Raw genomic sequence first — 13,615 nt, 5'->3', positions numbered from 1 at the left:
AGTCATTAGCTCTTTTGAACTGAGATTTTCATTTGTGTATAGATTATTGTATATATTTTATATAATAAAGTATAGTTGGGGGATTGAATCATTTTGGCTGCATAATAATCTTTATCATGATAATCGTTATCATGTTCTTAGTTGAAGGTATCATCTCATCCAATACTCTGACGTCTTAGCTTCTGACTACCATCTTTTGCCCATGACCACTTATTATCAGGAGCCAAACCATCTGTCATCACTCATGGATGCTGGATGCTTATTTGCAAAAGGACAAAATTATAGATTTTTCTCTGAGCTTTTATTATGCTCCAAATCTGTTCCCTAAAAAACCAATATTTATCTATCAAAAATGCATATTCCTTTTGATTCAGAAATTTACTTCAAGGCATTTATATCAGAAGTTATTCTTACACTTGTCTACAAAAATATATTTTATTTTGTAGTAGCGAAAATAATCTGCCAATTACCTAAATGGTAATAAAAAAGGTAATTAAATTGGTATATCCAGCTATTAAAAATAATGAATTCACTTTTTATAAAGTTCTATCTTTACCTGTTACGTGTATAATGTAATCAAAAGAGCAAGATGCGCAATTATGAGTGTCTCTTCTCCCCCATCTCCTCTCTTTAGTGTGATGGTCTATTTGTCTTCCTCTGTTTAGCTTGATTATATTGCCATGAGCTAGGTAACCCAAATAGAAACCCAGTCCCCTTTGTACCTCCTTATCCCTTAGCTATTATGGGTCAGAAAGTTTTGTGAATAGTGTCTCCAAAAAGACTCTCAGGCTCAAATCTTCTACCTCATTCTAGCTGTCACAACTCTAGGTCAAGCTCTTATTTCTCTTTGCTGAACTTCTGAACTCCTGCAATAAACTCCCAACCCCTATCCTAAGAAGCAATATTTTCAAGTCTTAGAATGAATTCCCCACATTGCCTTCAAGCAATAGTTCTGAAGAATCACTTGATTATGTCAATCTCCTTGTTCAAAACTTTGAATCACCCCATTGCTCCATGACAAAGCCTAACGTCCTGTCATGGATTATCTTTTCTTTCATGACCTAGCAACTGCTGAGTTCTTTAGTGGGGGGGGGGGGTCAGATATCTCATGTCTACAAGAACCAGGAAGGAGATGTAAATGAACAAGATGAACCTAGTGGGGTGCATGCCCTGGTTCATTTGGACAGCTGCTCTTCAGCTGCTCCTCAGTCTTAGTCGGTGCTGCCATCTGAGTTGTGTGTGTCCAGTCTCTGCCTTTACGCTCACCAACACCTCCTGTTGTTAAATACACAAGGCCAGCGCTAATATCACTTTCCTTTTCTAGCTATCTCTGACCAGTGCTTCCTCCATCTCCTGCCCAAGTTCAAATTAAATGTTCCCTCATCTGTGTCCAGAATACTCCATATATATTCTTATGATGTCCTTTATCACCATGTATTTTAGCTATTATTGATATGTCTTTTTTTCTTCCTAAAATGTGATCTTCATAAGGGTGGGAAGCATAACATTTCTTTTGTATAATTCTCAATGCAGAGGCCTTGAATATATGAGAAATAATTGGTGTTTGAAACATGGAAAAGTATGAATATGAACAAAATGTTTCAAGGACTGAAAAGAAAAGGGTGTGGTTAATTCAGTCTTAACATCTAGTGGGATGGTAAATGCTTCACTAGGAGATGATTTTTCAGATGAATCTTTAAGAGCAATTAGGAATTTGCAGGTACAAGATGACAGGGTGAAGGATGGAGGAAAGTGAGAGGAAAGGATTCTGTATTCAGAAAACAAGCATTTGCAGACTCATACTGAGTGCGGCGTGCACTGGCAATGACAGCTATCCACAGTGGTCCCTTGCGTGGGATTAAGAGCGTGGGGATTAGGGATGGGAGTGCAGCCTGAGTTCAAAGGGATGAGCATGCTTCAAGTGTCAACCTGAGGTTTTGGGATTTTATTTATGGGCTGTGGGAAGTCAGGGATGTTTTTTTAAGTACAATATTGGCATGATTTATCTTGAATGTGTTACTCAGGAAAAATATAGTTCTTTCATCTCTGTAGAGATTAACTTGGAAGACAGAAACACAGGTTTGGGGGGAGGACACACTGAGGAGGTTGCTGAAAACATAAAAGGTACCAAGGATGAAGCATCAAGCTTGAAGAGTGACAGATCCGAGAGCCACAGATGGTAGATATACAGAGCTTGCAGTTTGTGAATCTCCTGTCTTGCCAGTGCAGACAAGACTTTGCCAGACATTTTTTTCTGGCTAGAAGGCTGACTGCTTCACCTACGTGCTCACTTCCTACTTACTCTTCAACACACAGAGCCCTGTCACTTTGGGGAGGAAGCATTCTTTGGCAAACCACACATTCCTCACCCTTAGTCTATATGAGGGACTCCTGGTCCTCTGTGTTCGCCTGGCCCTTCTGCACACCCTAGTAATACATGGTTCTACACTATGTGTCTCTGCTAATCTTTTGTTTTATCTCAAGCTGTCAGCATCTTGAGGAAGATATCTGTGAGTTGTCTTGTGGCATCTCTTTTTAGTACCAAGCACTGTAAGCAGCAGTAGAAGTTCACTGAATTAATAAATAAAGAAGGACTGACAAAGTAATTGTGGCAAATAGGAGACAGCAGATTGTTAATATAACTGGAATTATTACTTTTAAATCTTTCTAGCTTGGACTAGTGGACTAGCTTTACTGTTTTGCCTCAATAATTGGAGATAATGCTTTCCTTAATGATTAAGTGTACAAATGGATTGTTAATTTTTACTTAATAAAACACATACTGTGTTTTAAGTGTTACATCATCAAAAACCTGATATAGATTCAGCTTTGAAAATTTAATTAAATTTTGTCTCATACAAGCTGTCTAAAAATTACTCTATATAATGTAGCTATGTTATAAGAGAGCTCACACTGAAATAGTGCTAAAGATTTTCAGTCAATTGAAGTATAAAGGAGAACAAAATGAAAATTTAAGAAGATAATTCATTCTTTTATGATCGAATTAAACTTATAGAAAAATTCACATTTTGCAATCAATTAGCATATACATCACATTCCACACATTTCAGCTTATATTCTTTAATGCTTTAATATATCAAACTATGAGAGGATATTCAATTCATTGTTTTCTCTTACCTAAATATGGTTACTCTTGTGAACTTTATCCAAAGAGGACCAGTTGTGGCCATTGTGAATAAGCCCTTGGCTTGCATTAGTTAGCATCAGTTCTCCATGGGTGTTTTTACAGTAATGGAAATGCATTGAGCACCATTATCACTGTTTCCTACATCTCTCTATACTACCCAGCTAAACACCATCAAGGTCAATTTAATAATATCTATGTTTTCCTAATAATTAAAAAAGATAGGGCAGTGGTGCTGGGAGCCTCGCGGGCACAGCGCCGTTACTCGTGGTCGGATGGCGGCCACGGAGGCACCCCGCCGCCACGGCTCCTGCACTGGTGCAGCCACCCTTGCTCCCTCTGCTCTTCCCTTGGCTCGCACCAGGGCTGATCATCGTTCGCACCAGGGCTGATCAGCTGACCGAAGAGATTGCTGGGTTCAAAGAAGCTTTCTCCCTATTTGACAAAGATGGCGATGACAGCGTCACAACAAAGGAACTTGGAACTGTCATGAGGTCACTGGGTCAGAACCCAACAAACAGAAGCCGAATTGCAGGATTTGATCAATGATGGGGATGCTGACGGAAACGGCACCATTGACTTACCAGAATTTTTTACTATGATGGCTAGAAAAATGAAAGATACAGACGGTGAAGAAGAAATCCGTGAGGCATTCTGAGTCTTTGACAAGGATGGCAACGGTTACATCAGCGCGGCAGAGCTACGTCACGTCATGACCAACTTAGGAGAAAACCTAACAGATGAAGAAGTAGATGAAATGATCAGAGAAGCAGATATTGATAGAGATGGGCAAGTCAACTGTGAAGAATTCATACAGATGATGACTGCAAAATGAAGGCCTACTTTCAACTCCTTTCCCCCTTCTAGAAGAACCAAATTGAATCTTTCACTTACCTCTTGCAAAAACAAAACAAAACAAAACAAAAACTTCATTTACTCATTCTGTTTCTATATAGCAAAACTGAATGTCAAAAATACCTTCTGTCCACACACACAAAATCTGCATGTATTGATTGGTGGTCCTGTCCCCTAAAGATCAAGCTACACATCAGTTTTACTATATAAATACTTGTACTACCTTAATGATAAGGAAGCACCTAGTGGACTCCTTGCAGTTCCATTTGCTCATGAATAATACACTGTTTGAGCTGGCCAGTTTTTCATGCATGCAGCTTGACAATTGAGCACAGGCATTTGTATTAAAAATGAAAAATGAAAAAACAAATTTAAAACTTCTTAAAAAATATTATAGACTATATGTAACTAAAGTGTGGACAGTGAAATATAAAGTCACCCCCGGTTTTGGAAGGAGAATAAATTGTTAGTGTTTTAGAAAATGGGGCTCTATATAACCAAATATTTATGAAGTCTTTTGGGGGGTTGTGGAGATAAATAGGCTGAGCATAGAGGATTTTTAGAGCAATGAAAATAACTCTATGATAGTGTAAGGTAGATATATGTAATTATATATTTGCTCAAACCCACACGATATATGACATCAAGAGTGAATTCTAATGTAAACTGTGGACTTTAGATGATTACGATATAACAATGTAGGTTTATCCTTGATAAAAAATTATACATTCTAGTGAGTCATGTTGATAATGGAGGAAGCTGTACACCTCTGGCAGCAGGGTGCTTACGGGAAATGTCTGTACCTCCTTTTACTTTTATTACCAACCTGAAACGGCTCTAAAAAATACACTCTTGAAAAAATTATTGCTGGAATTATTTTTCATAATGCCAGACCTTAGAACATGTATTTGCCTTCCCATCTACCCAGAGTAACACTGAAATGACTTAGAGTGAAGTAACTTAGAGCTATGTAGTCATACTGAAAAGATGAAAAAAAGGAAACAAGAAAAAACAAAAATGTCCTCTGAGGAGGAGAGACTGAGTTATTGTAAGAGAGGGAGCACATGATATCATTTTAACATTTAAACCCAAGTAGATGAAAACCTCAAGTCCAAAATGACATTGAAGAAAGTTTCAGAGAAGATGGGGCTTTTTTTTTTTTTTTTTCAAGTGTGCATTCATTCCAAGATTAGAAAACCTTGTTGGCTTCAGTACCAAATACAGATATGTGGGATCTAGTCACTTCTTATCACCTGCACTGCAAAAGCCCTGGTCTGAATCACCACCTCTCTGGAGGACTGCAGTAAACAGGTCCCCTGCTTTGCCTGCCAAGCCCCAATAGTCGGTTCTCAAGACAGTTGTAGTGCAAGACTTAAAGCCAGATCATGTTGCTTCTCTGTCCAAAGCAGGTGCATTCCTGCTTCTCTAGAACCAGAAGTCACATTCCTTGAGTGACCTCTGAGGCCCTAAGGGATCAGCATGACCCTTCTTTCTGACCTCCTCACCTACAACTCTCCTCCTTGCTTCAGCCGCCTCTGGCCACTGGCCTTCTTCTTTTTCTTCTTCTTTTTTTAAATAATTTATTTATTTATTTGACAGAAAGAGACATAGCGAGAGAGCGAACACAAGCAGGGGGACTGGTAGAGGGAGAAGCAGGCTTCCCGCTGAGCAGGGAGTCCGACGTCGGGCTCGATCCCAGGACCCTGGGATCATGACCTGAGCTGAAGGCAGACTCTTAATGACTGAGCCACCCAGGCACCCTGCAGCCAGCCTTCTATTATATTCACATAGGCTAAGGACCCTCGGACTCCTGTTGTGTGAATTGATGCTTTGGTTGGCCCATACTGCTCTTCCCATAGATGCTCATGTGTTTAACACTCTTGCTGCTTCAATGTCTGCCCAAATCTTACTGTCTCAGTGAGGTCTGCCCTAACATCGAGATTTAATAGAGAGAACTTCATCCTTTGTTAACCTCCACAAATGCCATTATGCTGCTTAACTTCTTTCTTAGTTATCTTAAACTGTTAACATACTAAATGATAAATTTATTTATTATGTTTTGTCTCTCTTTTTTTTTTTTTTGGTCTCTCTTTTCTTAATGTACTGTAACCTCCATAATGATAAGGATATTAGTCTGCTATATTCAGTAGCGAGAATCCCAGAATCTAGAACATTCTTTAGTACATAAGGGGTGTGTTATAAATAACAGTCAAGTCAACCAGTGGTTAAAGACTAACTGAAGCCTTTAGATTAACAACAACAACAACAACAACACTCCTGTTTCTCTGCAGCTTTCCCCATCTTTGGGTGGGAGCCACTGCTGGGTTCTGGCTTCCTGTGGGCTGGAGGGTGAGGCGGCAGGGGCAGCAGCCCTGCTGCCCCAGCACCCAGCGTCTCGAAGTCCATTGCCCCCACCTGGTGTCCCTCTGCCCTCCTGCTATACCCTGAGCCTGCAGCTTCTCACCTCAGCATCCTGCCACCACTGTAGCCCAGCGATAGGCCCAATGTCAGCCATCATGTGTGTGGTGGTGGGAGACGGAGCTGTAGGTAGAACTTGCCTACTCATCAGTTACATAACCAATGCATTTCCTAGGGAATATATCCCCACTGTCTTTGACAGCTATTCTGCCAATGTTATGGTAGATGGAAAACCAGTGAATCTGGGTTTACGAGCTACAGCTGGACAAGAAGATTATGACAGATTTGTCCCTTATCCTACCTGCATATGGATGTATTCTTAATTTGCTTTTCTCTTATGTGTCCTGCATCATTTGAAAATGTTTGAGCAAAGTGGTACCCTAAAGTGTGACACCACTGTTCCAACACCCCCATCATCCTGGTGCAGAATAAACTTGATCTCGTAGACCACAGAGACAGGATTGAGAAACTGAAGGAGAAGAGGCTGACACCACCTACCCACAGGCTTTGGCCATGGCTACGGAGATCGATGCTATAAAATACTTCCAGCACTCCCCACTCAGTGAGGCCTCGACAGTGTTTGATGTAGCTCTCCCAGTGGTTCTGTGCCCTCCTCCAGTCAAGATGAGGAAGAGAAAATGGCCTGTCCTCCTCAGAATCTTTGTAGGCTTTGCTCAAAAATGGTGAAGTCCTACACTCAGGGCCAAGTTTTTGTTACAGATTTTTTTTTTCATAAAACCATTTTGAACCAATCAGTAATATTTAAGTTTTATTTGTTTAAAGTGTAAGACTTCAAACTTTCACATTAAATTAAAATTTTGTCCCAAAATGGCAAGCTTTCTTAAAGCCTTATTTTTTCTAAAGCCCCTATTGTTACGCAGATTAAGGATTGCCAAATTACCTTAATAACCAAATTGCGTTGTTGTACTGAGAACACTAAGCACTAAATCACTAAAGACCTTTGTCTTTAAGAAGAGACTGATGCTTCCCAAGTTTGGCAATGCAGATACTTCTTAACTAGTTTCTGATACAAGAGCAGCACAGCCTCCTTTATGAAATGTTCCCATCTAACCCTGCATAATTTATCAACACTTGTCCATTCCCTAACACTGTACTATATGTCAAAATGGAATGAGTGTAATGACTTAGCTCTTTGAATCAATCTTTTTGATTTGATTTTGTAATGAGACTTAAAAAAAAAGCCCAGCAACAACCACCACAGCAAAAAAACAGCATATTCACTTTTGCTGAGATTTTGAATAGACCTCTTACTCCCCTGTCCTAATGAAGTATCTGCTCTAGCTGGGGGCTGACTGGGGTGGGATGTGTGCAGCACCTGTCATGATCAAAGAATGAAGACAGTATTTTGACAAAAACTGGAGGTTAATTTACACCACATTGTGCATGTCATAATTAAGCTGAGTAAAAGTGTCATGGGTAAAATTTTAAAAGGTTAATTTCTGTCAAGTGCAGTAAATGATGAAGAAAGGTTGGTATTATCACTGTCTTTAAGCTTTTCCTTTTTCTTAGACCTGACTGCCATCCCTCCTGAAACTGGGCATTTAATTCATCTTTGAGGTGGTCGTTCTGTGAGGGTTCTATAAGTCTGTGCTCTGTGCTAATGAAGTTCTGTACAGCTTACCCACTGGCAAGAATACAAGGTTGGACCTTTCAACCACTAGAACAAAATTTTTTAAATTGACAGCTGCAGAATTCTCGAGTGGTTTTACATTGACCTTTTGCTACTGCAATTAGCAGTATGTTTTGATGTATGACTTAATAAATTCCTGAATCATAAAACAATGTTAAGCAGAATGAATTAAAGAAAATGGTGAAGAGAGATCCATGGATCGTAGTGAAATTAAATAATATCTAAGGATAAGCAAAACTTTCTACAAAGCTTCCTGATAAAGTTTTTATAAAAAATAGGATCATTTTGGCTCCAGATTTGCCTTCAACAATATGAGTCTTTAGGAGGCATTCAATCTTTGCCCTCAAGGTTCTGAGTCAAAATACGTTTGAATTTAGACTTATATACTTAGCCAGACAGTATTCATATATGAATGCAGAATAAAGGTATTTTGAAGATTCACAGGCTGAGGAAAGTTTTTCTCTCACCAAACTATTCTGAAATATTAGTCAAAGGTATACATTACCAAAATGAAACTGAAATATAAGAATGATCATAATTGTGATTCAGAAAATAGCAAGTCACAACTAGAATGCAACAAAAAGCAAAGCAAAACAGAGAGGGAAGCAATGGACCTCCATAGCAATTGGCTCAATTCAGCATGCGAAAGAGGGATTGTATGATAAAGCAAATGAAAAAAACCTTAATGTTATAATTAAAAATATATGTAAATTTTGTCAATGGAAAAGCATTTAAAAATCTAAGCGATAACCAAGCCATATAGAAAATATTGAAAATATGGAGCAAAATCATGACACAATTTTGAGCTTTCACAGGTGTTTTAAAAAAGCACACCCATCTGCTCTTCATGCCTGCACTGGTGTCTTTCAGATTTCATAAATACAGTTATATGAAATTATATACTATTTTTATTGATGTAATCACATTACCCTGTTCAGTAGAAAGGTGTATTTAAATTCTCATAATATTGGGGATGCTATTTATACAGTTTTTAATTTATATAATCAGCTCTTATACAAGCACACTAAACATACTTATAGATGAGATAGTCCATTTTCTAAATTAAAGCATTATAAAATGGATATATCTGTCTTATATCTGAGTGGTAGAGGAAGGAGATATAGTCTTCTATACAGATGATGATGTTTTCATTCTTTTATAGTAGTGCAGAGTCAACATGTTTACTTAAAAATAATTATTCCGAATGGAAATATTTAAATATATACTTAAGGGGAACCATTAGAACTAAAAAATAAAATAACACAAAATGGGGAATGGAGAAGCAGTTTTTTTTTTTAAGATTCATTTATTTTAGAGAGAGGGAGAGAGCACAAGTGGAGTAGGGGCAGAGGGAGAGGGAAAGAATCTCAAGCAGACTCCATGTTGAGTGTGGAACCTGATGTAGGGCTCAATCCCATGACTCTGAGATCATGACCTGAGCTGAAACCAAGAGTTGGACATCCAAGCAACTGAGCCACCCAGGTGCCCCAACATCAAACTTTTTCTAAGTAGTTTAACTGCCTTATAGAATAGAGCTCAAAAGTATTGTTAGGAATAATAAAAAAAAAAATCCAAAAATCAACAAAGTGAAATTCATAGTGTCTGAAATCCAAAAAAGCATTACCAGATTTGCAATTAAAAAGAAGAATATGGCCCATATAAAGAGAAAAACAAATTCATCAAAACCAAGTCAGAAGTATTAAAAATATCAGACTAGGTGCATGATGTCATAGGATAATTATTCCAACTGTATTCCAATTGTTCAAAAAGCTCAAGATCAAACATATTATCTGGAGAAAGGAAATGTATATTAAAAATACCCCAGTGAAGTTTCTAAGGATGAAAACTATAATGTCTGGGATGAAAAGTACAATAATGGGAAACAACTTGAGTAAATAAATAGCAAGAAAAACAATTAAAAAAAAAAAAAAACAGAAGACCCTCTCCTAAGGGCAGTGGTTGAGAGAGGGGAAGAGAGTTTCATTTACTGTAGTGAAACTTCAAGGTGCAAATTATACATGTAGTTGGACTTTGCTAACAGAATAGAGAGAGGAGGAAGAGAAAAAACTAACCATGCATGATACTACACCAAACACATCAAAATCAAATTGCGTAAAACCAGTGATAAAGAGAGAGTCTTAAAGGTAGCCAGAGAAAAATGGCACAGTATGTACATAAGAACAAAGATAAAAATGAGGGTAAAGTTCTGGTTAGAAACAGTAGAAGTGAAAAAACAATTAAGTAACATCTTTAAAACACTTAAAGAAAAAGAATATCTGCCAATTTACTTTTCTATAAACAATAAAAAATAATTTTTAAAATGAAGGCAAATTGAAGACTACTTCACATATACAAAAACTGAAGAAATTCATCACTATAACAATAAAGAAATACTGGAGTCCTAAGGCAGAAGATAAATGATATCAAATGTATATATGTATGACCAAGTAAACAAATAGTATGAGACATAGTATACATATGGGCAAATATTATTTTTCTTATTACTTAAATATCTTTAATATATGATTGTTTCAACAAAAATAAAAATAGTGTAATACACAGTTTATAACGCATGTAGAAGTAAAGTATATGCAATAACACAATCGTTAAAAGGGGAGAAATGGAAATACATTGTTATAATGTTCTTATATGTGGAATGGTTTATTGTTACTTAAGGCTAACTATGTTAAAGTTGTACACTATAAACCCTAAAGCAACCACTAAAAGAAAAAAAATGCTATTAGCCAATAAGCCAACAAAGGTGATAAAATCTGAATCATAAAAAAGAAAAAACTCAATCAAAGAGAAATCAGACCTAAAAGGAAAGGGGAACTTATGGGAAAGGTAAGAAACAAAGAGAAAGCTGGTAGAATTAAACTTCATCATATTAGAAACTATATTAAAGGTAAATGATCTAAATCTCCCCATCAGAAGGCAGAAATTGTCAGATTGGATAAAAAGACAAGAATTGACTACATGCATCCTACAAGAAAGCAACATTGAGTAAAAAAAAAAAAAAAATAGGGGGTGCCTGGGTGGCTCAGTTGGTTAAGCCACCAGCTCTTGATTTTGGCTCGGGTCATGATCTCAACCCCTAGTTGGGCTCCACACTCAGCAGGGAGACTGCTTGAGGATTCTCTCTCTTCCTCTCCCTTTCCTCCTCCCCCTGTTCATGCTCTGTCTCTTTCCCTCTCTCTAATAAATAAATAAATCTTAAAAAAATTAGGTTGCATGTAAAAATATGAAAAACTATATTGTATTTATAGTAGTTACAAGAGAGCTGGGTAGCTATATTAATATCAAAGTAAATTTCAGATCAAAGATTATGACCAGAAGAAAAAAGTCATCTCATATTATTTAAGGGGTCAATTTAGCAAACAGACAAAGGAATCCTAAGCATTTATGCATCCAATGACAAATATTCAACATATATGTTATAAAATGAATAATAGTCTTTTCATCAAATGCTGCTGGAACAAGAGAGTATTGGAAAAAAGTGAACTTCAATCCAGTCATCACATTATATATGTGAAAGCACTCAAAGTGGAAAACACACCTAAATATAAAATCTAAAAGTATACAATTTCTATATTAAAACATAAGATACAATCCTTATAAATCTTGGGATTAAGCATAAGATTTCTTAGATTTGATATCAAAAGCCCAATCCATTAGACACAAATTGATAAAATGAAGTTCATTAAAACTAATAGCTTCTGCTTTTTGAAATATAATGTTTAGAGAATTAAAAGTCAAACTACAGACTGGAGAAACATTTGCAAATCATATATATGGTAAAATGCTTGTTTTAAGGATATATAAGGAACTCTCAAAATATAATAAGTACATAATCCAATAAAAATGGGTAAAAATATTCAGATGGCATAAATACATGTCAAGATGCTTAATATCACCCAAAGAATACAAGAACACTAATTCAAAGGGATACATGCATCCCTATGCTTATAGCAGCATTATTTGTAATAGTCAAGATATGGAGGCAGCCCAAGTGTCCATTGATTTATGAATAGATCAAGAAGATGTAGGGTGTGTGTGTGTATATATATATATATATGTATGGAATGGAATATTATTCACCCATAAAAAAGAATGAAATCTTGCCATTTGCAACAACATGGATGGAGCTAGAGTACAATGCCAATTGAAATAAATCATTCAGAGAAAGACAAATACCAGAGAATTTCACCCATATGTAGAATTTAAGAAACAAATGAGAAAAGGGGGGAAAAAGAGAGACAAAGCAAGAAACAGACTCTTAATTATAGGGAACAATCTGATGATTTTTTCTTTAAGATTTTATTTATTTATTTGTGTGAGAGAGAGCACACAAGCAGGGGGAGCTGCAGGCAGAGCAGGCAGAGGGAGAAGCAGGCTCTCTGCTGAGCAAGGAGCCCAATGCAGGCTCAATCCCAGGGCCCTGGGATCCTGACCTGAGCGGAAGGGAGACGCTTAACCAACTGAGCCACCGAGGCATCCTGGAGAATAATCGGATGATTGCCGGAAGGGAGGTGGATGGGTGGATGGGTGAAATAGGTGATGGGGATTCATGGGGGGCACTTGTGGTGACGAACACCTGGTGATGGAAGTGTTGAATCACTGTATCATACACCAGAAACTAACATAACACTATAGGTTAACTAACTGGAATCAAAATAAAAGCTTAAAAAAAAAAGTTGCTTAATATCATTAGTCATCAGAGAAATGCAAATTAAAGCCATAATAAAACGGTATACCTATTCCAAAGGCCAATATTAAAAAGATTGGCTATATCTAATGTCAATGAGATTGATTGTTGTGTGAATGTAAAACGGACAGACAGTTTGAAAAGTGGTTTGTCATTTTATTTATTTGTTTTTTTTTTTAATTAAACACATACCTACCACATATGAAGCCATCCCACTGCTAGTGGAAATGAAGGCATGTAAGCATATGTCCTTTCACTGGCTTATACATGAATGTGCATAGCAGTTTTCTTTGTAATAGCCAAAACTGGAAACAATCCATATATCGACTGACAGATGAATATGCTGTCACAATACACAGTGGTGTACGTATATATAATGGCATAATACTCAGGATTAAAAATAGAAATATTAATACATGTAGCAACATGGCTAAATCTTAATTATGCTGAGTGATTGAAAGCAGTCAAAAAGCATACATACTGTATGATTCCATTTATATGGACATGTAAACTCATGAACAGTGACTGAAGGTGGTTTTGTGGTTGCCTAAGGATGCGGTGAGGATGAGCGGAGTAGGGAATAGAAAGGGATTAAGAGGGAATAGAAAGGGATTATTGCTATGTTAAAGATATTGATTCTGTATATTCTGCTTTCTGATTCAAATAATAAAACATTGTGCTAATGGCCATTATATAGAATACTGCCACCTTTGCATATAGCTATAATTAGCCCTCATCTTATACTAACTGGACATCTTAAGTTAATTATTGTGTTTTGGATATAGTCTCAGTCTTGCAGAAACCTACATAATTTTAAAATGTTCAGAAAATATCTCGTGTT

At 37.0% G+C, this 13,615-nt stretch overlaps 2 pseudogenes; both read left to right on the top strand.

The window, feature by feature from the left end:
* Positions 1-3,634: 3,634 nt before the first annotated feature.
* On the top strand, positions 3,635-3,990 carry LOC114218186 (calmodulin pseudogene; annotated as a pseudogene).
* A 2,514-nt stretch (positions 3,991-6,504) lies between these two features.
* Positions 6,505-7,105, top strand: LOC114218187 (ras-related C3 botulinum toxin substrate 1 pseudogene; annotated as a pseudogene).
* The last annotated feature ends 6,510 nt before the right edge of the window (positions 7,106-13,615 follow it).

This window comes from Eumetopias jubatus, unplaced genomic scaffold, assembly GCF_037043125.1.
Source record: "Eumetopias jubatus isolate StellerSeaLion01/CBP00866 unplaced genomic scaffold, mEumJub1_p1.0 scaffold_15, whole genome shotgun sequence".
Classification (NCBI taxonomy): domain Eukaryota; kingdom Metazoa; phylum Chordata; class Mammalia; order Carnivora; family Otariidae; genus Eumetopias; species Eumetopias jubatus.
The sequence above is the reverse complement of the archived record's forward strand: the minus strand, read 5'-3'. Positions and strand labels throughout refer to the sequence as shown.